This window comes from Ips typographus, linkage group LG13 (assembly GCF_016097725.1).
Source record: "Ips typographus isolate SLU linkage group LG13, UJ_Ityp_2.0, whole genome shotgun sequence".
Taxonomy (NCBI): Eukaryota; Metazoa; Arthropoda; class Insecta; order Coleoptera; family Curculionidae; genus Ips; species Ips typographus.
In genome coordinates this window covers 53,707-64,337 of record NC_138434.1, presented here as the reverse complement: position 1 = coordinate 64,337, position 10,631 = coordinate 53,707, and positions in this window count along the sequence as shown.

The following is a 10,631-nucleotide window of genomic DNA, read 5'->3' as shown; positions in this document are numbered from 1 at the left end:
TCTACTTTAGACTGTCAATGGTATTGTGTCTCCTATTAATGGGGATTTAGGTTCAGGTGACTTAGGAAGGTCCTTAGACTCTTCTACTTTAGATGTCAATGGTATTGTGTCTTTTTTCTAATGGCGATTTAGGTTCAGGTGACTTAGGAAGGTCCTTAGACTCTTCTACTTTAGATGTCAATGGTATTGTGTCTCCTATTAATGGGGATTTAGGTTCAGGTGACTTAGGAAGGTCCTTAGACTCTTCTACTTTAGATGTCAATGGTAATTTGTCTCCTACCAATGGGGATTTGGGTTCAGGTGACTTAGGAAGGTCCTTAGACTCTTCTACTTTAGATGTCAATGGTATTGTGTCTCCTATTAATGGGGATTTAGGTTCAGGTGACTTAGGAAGGTCCTTAGACTCTTCTACTTTAGATGTCAATGGTATTGTGTCTTTTTCTAATGGCGATTTAGGTTCAGGTGACTTAGGAAGGTCCTTAGACTCTTCTACTTTAGATGTCAATGGTATTGTGTCTCCTATTAATGGGGATTTAGGTTCAGGTGACTTAGGAAGGTCCTTAGACTCTTCTACTTTAGATGTCAATGGTAATTTGTCTCCTACCAATGGGGATTTGGGTTCAGGTGACTTAGGAAGGTCCTTAGACTCTTCTACTTTAGATGTCAATGGTATTGTGTCTCCTATTAATGGGGATTTAAGTTCAGGTGACTTAGGAATGTCCTTAGACTCTTCTACTTTAGATGTCAATGGTAATTTGTCTTTTTCTAGTGGAGATTTAGGTTCAGGTGACTTAGGAAGGTCCTTAGACTCTTCTACTTTAGATGTCAATGGTAATTTGTCTTTTTCTAGTGGAGATTTAGGTTCAGGTGACTTAGGAAGGTCCTTAGACTCTTCTACTTTAGATGTCAATGGTATTGTGTCTCCTATTAATGGGGATTTAAGTTCAGGTGACTTAGGAAGGTCCTTAGACTCTTCTACTTTAGATGTCAATGGTAATTTGTCTTTTTCTAGTGGAGATTTAGGTTCAGGTGACTTAGGAAGGTCCTTAGACTCTTTTACTTTAGATGTCAATGGTAATTTGTCTCCTACCAATGGGGATTTGGGTTCAGGTGACTTAGGAAGGTCCTTAGACTCTTCTACTTTAGATGTCAATGGTATTGTGTCTTTTTCTAATGGCGATTTAGGTTCAGGTGACTTAGGAAGGTCCTTAGACTCTTCTACTTTAGATGTCAATGGTAATTTGTCTTTTTCTAGTGGAGATTTAGGTTCAGGTGACTTAGGAAGGTCCTTAGACTCTTCTACTTTAGATGTCAATGGTAATTTGTCTCCTACCAATGGGGATTTGGGTTCAGGTGACTTAGGAAGGTCCTTAGACTCTTCTACTTTAGATGTTAATGGTAATTTGTCTCCTACCAATGGGGATTTGGGTTCAGGTGACTTAGGAAGGTCCTTAGACTCTTCTACTTTAGATGTCAATGGTAATTTGTCTCCTACCAATGGGGATTTGGGTTCAGGTGACTTAGGAATGTCCTTAGACTCTTCTACTTTAGATGTCAATGGTAATTTGTCTTTTTCTAGTGGAGATTTAGGTTCAGGTGACTTAGGAAGGTCCTTAGACTCTTCTACTTTAGATGTCAATGGTAATTTGTCTCCTACCAATGGGGATTTAGGTTCAGGTGTCTTAGGAAGGTCCTTAGACTCTTCTACTTTAGATGTCAATGGTAATTTGTCTTTTTCTAGTGGAGATTTAGGTTCAGGTGACTTAGGAAGGTCCTTAGACTCTTCTACTTTAGATGTTAATGGTAATTTGTCTCCTACCAATGGGGATTTGGGTTCAGGTGACTTAGGAAGGTCCTTAGACTCTTCTACTTTAGATGTCAATGGTAATTTGTCTTTTTCTAGTGGAGATTTAGGTTCAGGTGACTTAGGAAGGTCCTTAGACTCTTCTACTTTAGATGTTAATGGTAATTTGTCTCCTACCAATGGGGATTTAAGTTCAGGTGACTTAGGAAGGTCCTTAGACTCTTCTACTTTAGATGTCAATGGTAATTTGTCTCCTACCAATGGGGATTTAGGTTCAGGTGACTTAGGAAGGTCCTTAGACTCTTCTACTTTAGATGTCAATGGTAATTTGTCTTTTTCTAGTGGAGATTTAGGTTCAGGTGACTTAGGAAGGTCCTTAGACTCTTCTACTTTAGATGTCAATGGTAATTTGTCTCCTACCAATGGGGATTTGGGTTCAGGTGACTTAGGAAGGTCCTTAGACTCTTCTACTTTAGATGTCAATGGTATTGTGTCTCCTATTAATGGGGATTTAAGTTCAGGTGACTTAGGAATGTCCTTAGACTCTTCTACTTTAGATGTCAATGGTAATTTGTCTTTTTCTAGTGGAGATTTAGGTTCAGGTGACTTAGGAAGGTCCTTAGACTCTTCTACTTTAGATGTCAATGGTAATTTGTCTTTTTCTAGTGGAGATTTAGGTTCAGGTGACTTAGGAAGGTCCTTAGACTCTTCTACTTTAGATGTCAATGGTATTGTGTCTCCTATTAATGGGGATTTAAGTTCAGGTGACTTAGGAAGGTCCTTAGACTCTTCTACTTTAGATGTCAATGGTAATTTGTCTCCTACCAATGGGGATTTAGGTTCAGGTGACTTAGGAAGGTCCTTAGACTCTTCTACTTTAGATGTCAATGGTATTGTGTCTCCTATTAATGGGGATTTAAGTTCAGGTGACTTAGGAATGTCCTTAGACTCTTCTACTTTAGATGTCAATGGTAATTTGTCTTTTTCTAGTGGAGATTTAGGTTCAGGTGACTTAGGAAGGTCCTTAGACTCTTCTACTTTAGATGTCAATGGTAATTTGTCTCCTACCAATGGGGATTTGGGTTCAGGTGACTTAGGAAGGTCCTTAGACTCTTCTACTTTAGATGTCAATGGTATTGTGTCTTTTTCTAATGGCGATTTAGGTTCAGGTGACTTAGGAAGGTCCTTAGACTCTTCTACTTTAGATGTCAATGGTAATTTGTCTTTTTCTAGTGGAGATTTAGGTTCAGGTGACTTAGGAAGGTCCTTAGACTCTTCTACTTTAGATGTCAATGGTAATTTGTCTCCTACCAATGGGGATTTGGGTTCAGGTGACTTAGGAAGGTCCTTAGACTCTTCTACTTTAGATGTCAATGGTATTGTGTCTCCTATTAATGGGGATTTAGGTTCAGGTGACTTAGGAAGGTCCTTAGACTCTTCTACTTTAGATGTCAATGGTATTGTGTCTTTTTCTAATGGCGATTTAGGTTCAGGTGACTTAGGAAGGTCCTTAGACTCTTCTACTTTAGATGTCAATGGTATTGTGTCTCCTATTAATGGGGATTTAGGTTCAGGTGACTTAGGAAGGTCCTTAGACTCTTCTACTTTAGATGTCAATGGTAATTTGTCTCCTACCAATGGGGATTTAAGTTCAGGTGACTTAGGAAGGTCCTTAGACTCTTCTACTTTAGATGTCAATGGTATTGTGTCTCCTATTAGTGGGGATTTAAGTTCAGGTGACTTAGGAAGGTCCTTAGACTCTTCTACTTTAGATGTTAATGGTAATTTGTCTCCTACCAATGGGGATTTAGGTTCAGGTGACTTAGGAAGGTCCTTAGACTCTTCTACTTTAGATGTTAATGGTAATTTGTCTCCTACCAATGGGGATTTAAGTTCAGGTGACTTAGGAATGTCCTTAGACTCTTCTACTTTAGATGTCAATGGTAATTTGTCTTTTTCTAGTGGAGATTTAGGTTCAGGTGACTTAGGAAGGTCCTTAGACTCTTCTACTTTAGATGTCAATGGTATTGTGTCTCCTATTAGTGGGGATTTAAGTTCAGGTGACTTAGGAAGTTCTTTAGACTCTTCTACTTTAGATGTCAATGGTAATTTGTCTTTTTCTAGTGGAGATTTAGGTTCAGGTGACTTAGGAAGGTCCTTAGACTCTTCTACTTTAGATGTCAATGGTAATTTGTCTCCTACCAATGGGGATTTAAGTTCAGGTGTCTTAGGAAGGTCCTTAGACTCTTCTACTTTAGATGTCAATGGTAATTTGTCTCCTACCAATGGGGATTTGGGTTCAGGTGACTTAGGAAGGTCCTTAGACTCTTCTACTTTAGATGTCAATGGTAATTTGTCTCCTACCAATGGGGATTTAAGTTCAGGTGTCTTAGGAAGGTCCTTAGACTCTTCTACTTTAGATGTCAATGGTAATTTGTCTTTTTCTAGTGGAGATTTAGGTTCAGGTGACTTAGGAAGGTCCTTAGACTCTTCTACTTTAGATGTCAATGGTAATTTGTCTCCTACCAATGGGGATTTAGGTTCAGGTGACTTAGGAAGGTCCTTAGACTCTTCTACTTTAGATGTCAATGGTATTGTGTCTCCTATTAGTGGGGATTTAAGTTCAGGTGACTTAGGAAGGTTCTTAGACTCTTCTACTTTAGATGTCAATGGTAATTTGTCTTTTTCTAGTGGAGATTTAGGTTCAGGTGACTTAGGAAGGTCCTTAGACTCTTCTACTTTAGATGTCAATGGTAATTTGTCTTTTTCTAGTGGAGATTTAGGTTCAGGTGACTTAGGAAGGTCCTTAGACTCTTCTACTTTAGATGTCAATGGTAATTTGTCTCCTACCAATGGGGATTTAGGTTCAGGTGACTTAGGAAGGTCCTTAGACTCTTCTACTTTAGATGTTAATGGTAATTTGTCTCCTACCAATGGGGATTTAGGTTCAGGTGACTTAGGAAGGTCCTTAGACTCTTCTACTTTAGATGTCAATGGTAATTTGTCTTTTTCTAGTGGAGATTTAGGTTCAGGTGACTTAGGAAGGTCCTTAGACTCTTCTACTTTAGATGTCAATGGTAATTTGTCTCCTACCAATGGGGATTTAAGTTCAGGTGACTTAGGAATGTCCTTAGACTCTTCTACTTTAGATGTCAATGGTAATTTGTCTTTTTCTAGTGGAGATTTAGGTTCAGGTGACTTAGGAAGGTCCTTAGACTCTTCTACTTTAGATGTCAATGGTAATTTGTCTTTTTCTAGTGGAGATTTAGGTTCAGGTGACTTAGGAAGGTCCTTAGACTCTTCTACTTTAGATGTCAATGGTAATTTGTCTCCTACCAATGGGGATTTGGGTTCAGGTGACTTAGGAAGGTCCTTAGACTCTTCTACTTTAGATGTTAATGGTAATTTGTCTCCTACCAATGGGGATTTAAGTTCAGGTGACTTAGGAATGTCCTTAGACTCTTCTACTTTAGATGTCAATGGTAATTTGTCTTTTTCTAGTGGAGATTTAGGTTCAGGTGACTTAGGAAGGTCCTTAGACTCTTCTACTTTAGATGTCAATGGTAATTTGTCTTTTTCTAGTGGATATTTAGGTTCAGGTGATTTAGGAAGGTCCTTAGACTCTTCTACTTTAGATGTCAATGGTAATTTGTCTCCTACCAATGGGGATTTGGGTTCAGGTGACTTAGGAAGGTCCTTAGACTCTTCTACTTTAGATGTCAATGGTAATTTGTCTCCTACCAATGGGGATTTAAGTTCAGGTGACTTAGGAAGGTCCTTAGACTCTTCTACTTTAGATGTCAATGGTAATTTGTCTCCTACCAATGGGGATTTGGGTTCAGGTGACTTAGGAAGGTCCTTAGACTCTTCTACTTTAGATGTCAATGGTAATTTGTCTTTTTCTAGTGGAGATTTAGGTTCAGGTGACTTAGGAAGGTCCTTAGACTCTTCTACTTTAGATGTCAATGGTAATTTGTCTTTTTCTAGTGGGGATTTAAGTTCAGGTGACTTAGGAAGTTCTTTAGACTCTTCTACTTTAGATGTCAATGGTAATTTGTCTTTTTCTAGTGGGGATTTAAGTTCAGGTGACTTAGGAAGTTCTTTAGACTCTTCTACTTTAGATGTCAATGGTAATTTGTCTCCTACCAATGGGGATTTAAGTTCAGGTGATTTAGGAAGGTCCTTAGACTCTTCTACTTTAGATGTCAATGGTATTGTGTCTCCTATTAGTGGGGATTTAAGTTCAGGTGACTTAGGAAGTTCTTTAGACTCTTCTACTTTAGATGTCAATGGTATTGTGTCTCCTATTAGTGGGGATTTAAGTTCAGGTGACTTAGGAAGGTCCTTAGACTCTTCCACATTAGATGTCAATGGTAATTCAGGTATTCTGGAAATGGGAGCTACAGCAGTAGATGCTACTAGCTTAGATGCTACAAGAAGACTTTCTTGAATGCTAGATTCTGTTAGTTTGGACTTTTCTATTTTTGAAGATACTACCAAGTTATCTTTCATTAATGGTAATGCGTCATGGACAGGAGATGTCAACTCTTTGTCTGTGGCAGAGGTCTTGGAAATTGCAGTTTCAGCTATTTTTGAATCTGGTTTCTCCTGCTCAACACTCACATCCAGATCTTCCATTAATGGAGAAACGTCAATTATTCTCTTGACGCAAACCGGTTCAATGCAAGGCCCACTCGGACTCATCACCACATCACGTTTGCTACGTTCGTCACGATGCTTCGTCTTCAATTCAGCCTCCAATCTCTCACTCTCCACAATCTGCCTCTCCAACGCATCCTGGCACACTTTCAACTCTTGTTCCGTATACTCTTTGGCCACTTTAGGTGTCACTTTCTTCTCCTGCGATCTGGAGATCATTTGTTCGAACATTTGACGTTTCTGTTGCACCGTTTGCTCTTCCGGTGCTTCAAAATGCTTCAAAATTTCTAGTTCTCGTTCTGCTACGCTTCGATCACTGTCACCTTGTTGAGTGGTGGAGTAACGTTCAAATGTGACAACCGTGTGTTTACTGTCAGTTATGTCACTGCTGGTTGTGTCAATTAGTGACGTTGTCACCTTTTCCTCTTTGAGCATTTTGCGTTCCCTGAAGATGGTTTTGGTGTCTTCGTGTTGGACTTCTTTGACTTTGTACAGTTTTGTTTTAGTGGTTTCTTGTAGTTCTGGGATCATTTGCACCAGCTGCCCTTCGGGGGTGGGGGTGAGGTCAGGTTTCAGTTCTTTAACGTCTTCGCGGATTTGTTTTGAGGCTTCCAGCACCTCGGAGATCATCTTCTGGACCTCAGTTTCTGTGGTGGGGGTTGTTAGGGGTTCTAAGCCCTGACATCCAGCACTGGATGTCAGGGCTTGTTTGATTATTTCCGGACATTCCTCTTCTGGTGGTTTCCCCCCACTTTTGGCTTGTTCCTCAAACAGGTGTTTGAGTTCTGACACTAGACCGGAAGTGGGTATACTTCCGTTTTGTTTCACTTCCGGTATTGGTTTGGGTTCTACAATGGTTTTCACGCAGGGGGGTTCCACGCAAGGTTCTGAGCTGGTTTTCTCCTGGAACTTCTTCATCTCCTCCAGGGTTTGTAGGTGCAATTGCTCTTGTCTGAGCTTCTCCTCCAGCACTTGGTGTTCTAGAACGTTTTGACATGTTTGGAGTTCTTGTTCTGTGTAGTCTTTTTTGATCATCTTCTTGACTGGGGTGCCCTCTTGCGATTTGGAGATCAATTCCTCAAACATGTGACGTTTCTCTTTGACCGATTGGGAGAGAACTTTGAACTCCTCGTCGTCCTCCACTTGGGCTAGGGTTTCGGTGGAGCCTCTCAAGACTTCCTCCTCCTTCATGCTGGATAGCTCGTCTTCAGAGTCGATTATTTGGGTTTTTTTTCTTCTCTCCAGAAGTTTGATTTTGGCTTTGACGTCACCACATTTGAAATCATCCTCGATTTTGATTGGACTGCTCGAGGCGTCTTTGGTGTCCACGTGATCTGTTATGGTGCCAGCCTCGGAGGTGTGCAACGATTCAGGGAAGTCTATTGGGCTGGTGCCAGTTTCGATCAAAAGATCCTGGTGGAGGGTCTCGTCAGCTTGAATCGGGCTCAGACCGGCATCAGTGCATTCACCTTCTTCCAGGGGGTCGGAAATAAACCCGGTGGTCATGACACCTGGGGCATGTTTGCCTAGGCTTAAGGTTTCGGTTGTGGTGCCTCTAGTTAGGGAGATACCAGTGTCGGTGACGTGGTGGGAAACGCTTTCTTCCTCACTAGGTGGTGATGTCATCCCTGACGTGGTCTCGTAGGTGTAAACTTGTTTGGTGCCACTAAAGTTAACGGTTTCTTCCCGTCTTTTGGTGTCCGCTGGTAGAGGTTCAGTGCCTGCTGTGGTGGTCACTCCCAAATCAAATTTTTCCGACGTTTCTGTTCCTAGATTGTTGTCTTTCCTGAAGGTGGTCACTGAAATGTGTGACTGTGATTTAATGGAGATTTCCACGTCTTTATGTCCGTATAAAGTTAATTTGCTTTCTGCCAGAGCTGAAGCATCTCTGGTCTTCACCTCTTTACGGCCAATTATTAGCTCCAAAGTGGGTTTGTCACTATTTGGAGGTGTGTCCAGGTCGTGTTTAGCCGGAGGCGAAGTGCCTTGATTAGTGTAACTCCTGGGGCTTTGCTCCTCGTGATAAATCAACGTAACCTTCTTCCCTGACGACTTTAACTGGATATTCTCCCCCCCAATTGGAGGGGCTCCGCCGTGTAATCTCTCCACCGTCCTCCCCTCTTTTCGCTCCCAATCTTCGGGTCTCTTCGAGTCCTTCACCCCTTTCTCTTCGGGCGACACGAAAGACTTTACCAGCAACTCGCGGGGACGCACCTTCTTGTCGCTGGTGACCTCGTCCAGGTCCTCGGCGGAGGCGAGACGCTTGCGCCCTACCATCACGTGATGGTAATACTCAGTGGCGTCCTCGTAGGGTGTCACCTCCTCCTTGTCGATTTGTGGTGATTGATCACCGGGTGTTTGGAGGTAGTGATCTTCGCGGAACCCGTCAGTGTCCAAAGAGTCGTCGTCATCTTGGGAGGAGACGCTCGAGGCTATTCAAGTGTTATACAGAGCTAAATTGGTTTTTTAAAAAAAATTTCTGGGTTGTATAAGATGTGCAACTGATGGTAACCAGAAAATAAATCATAGCCTCCTTGTCTTGCATACCAATGATCAGCAACATTAAGAGAGAGAGAGAGACGATGGGGGAATTGGGAGAGGGGGAAGGGAATGACGCATATATAATAAAAAAAAAGCCGGCTACACAACATTCCGCTAAAAATGTCGAAAGCGACTACGTTTCTCACGTTTATATTTTGCCCTCGTTTACCTTATTCTCTTCCAGGTCCGGATTAACACACTATTTTACGCACAACGACATGATTTGCTCCACGAACAAGCAAAACATGCTCTCATGCACACACCCAGGCGAAAAAAAAAAAAAAAACTTCCTGGAGTTTGCAAAACTGATGACAACGCCCTCTGTTGACAGTGTTTTGATGGGATGGAGGTGCGCCCGAGCAGTCTGAATGTCATTTTTTTTCTGGGACAGTTCAAACTGCTCGAAACCAAAAGCGAAAGTGTCTTACACGTCACACACATAAATGTCATTCCCAAATTCACACACAGTATAGCAAATTATAACAGGTTAAGCGACGTGCACAATGTGTAGAAAAAAAAAATGTAATTACGGTCGAAATTTGCCTAAAACGAACCACTTTTACAATAGGATTTTCCTATAATAAACGCACGTTAGTGATAAGCGAAAATAAGCCTTATTTACATTGGAAATGACAACTATTTATTTTATTTTTTTGCTCCGTTATTTGACAAGTCACCAAAAAGTGCAAAGAAGGAAAGTTGTAGCAAATTTCATCCTCTACAAGATTGTATTAAAGGGTTTTTGCCCTTAAGGGCCTCCTTAAGGAGTTACAAGGCAAAAAGTGACAAGGTGCACCAAGGTGCTTTTTTTTTAACTAACTTGATTTCAACTGAGCATTGCTCTGTTATTTGACAAGTCACCAAAAAGTGCAAAGAAGGAAAGTTGTAGCAAATTTCATCCTCTACAAGATTGTATTAAAAGGTTTTTGCCCTTAAGGGCCTCCTTAAGGAGTTACAAGGTCAAAAAGTGACAAGGTGCACCAAACTGCTTTTTTATGTGAGAAGACACAAAAAAGTATAAATAACTCAAGTTGTAGGGAAATTCATTCTCCACAAGATTCTATAACTTTTTATTTGTTGAATTTAAAGAAAAAAAAATTAAATCATTAAGGTCGATTTTAGCTAGAAACAAACTGATACTGCAATGGCATTTGCCATAAAAGGCGCATTTTAGTGGTAAGCAAAAATAAGCCTTATTTACATTGGAAATGACAACTATTTATTTATTTTTTTTGCTCCGTTATTTGACAAGTCACCAAAAAGTGCAAAGAAGGAAAGTTGTAGCAAATTTCATCCTTTACAAGATTGTATTAAAGGGTTTTTGCCCTTGAGGGCCTCCTTAAGGAGTTACAAGGTCAAAAAGTTACAGGGTGCACCAAACTGCTCTTTTTTTAACACTCTTGATTTCAACTGAGCATAGCTCCGTTATTTGACAAGTCACAAAAAAGTGTAAATAAGGAAATATGTACAAAATTTCATATTACTTTTATTTGTTAAATTTAAAGAAAAAAAAATAAATCATAAGGTCGATTTTAGCTAGAAACAAATCTGTACTGCAATGGGATTTGCCATAAAAGACGCATATTAGTGGTAAGCAAAAATGGGCTTTATGTATACCGGTTTCACT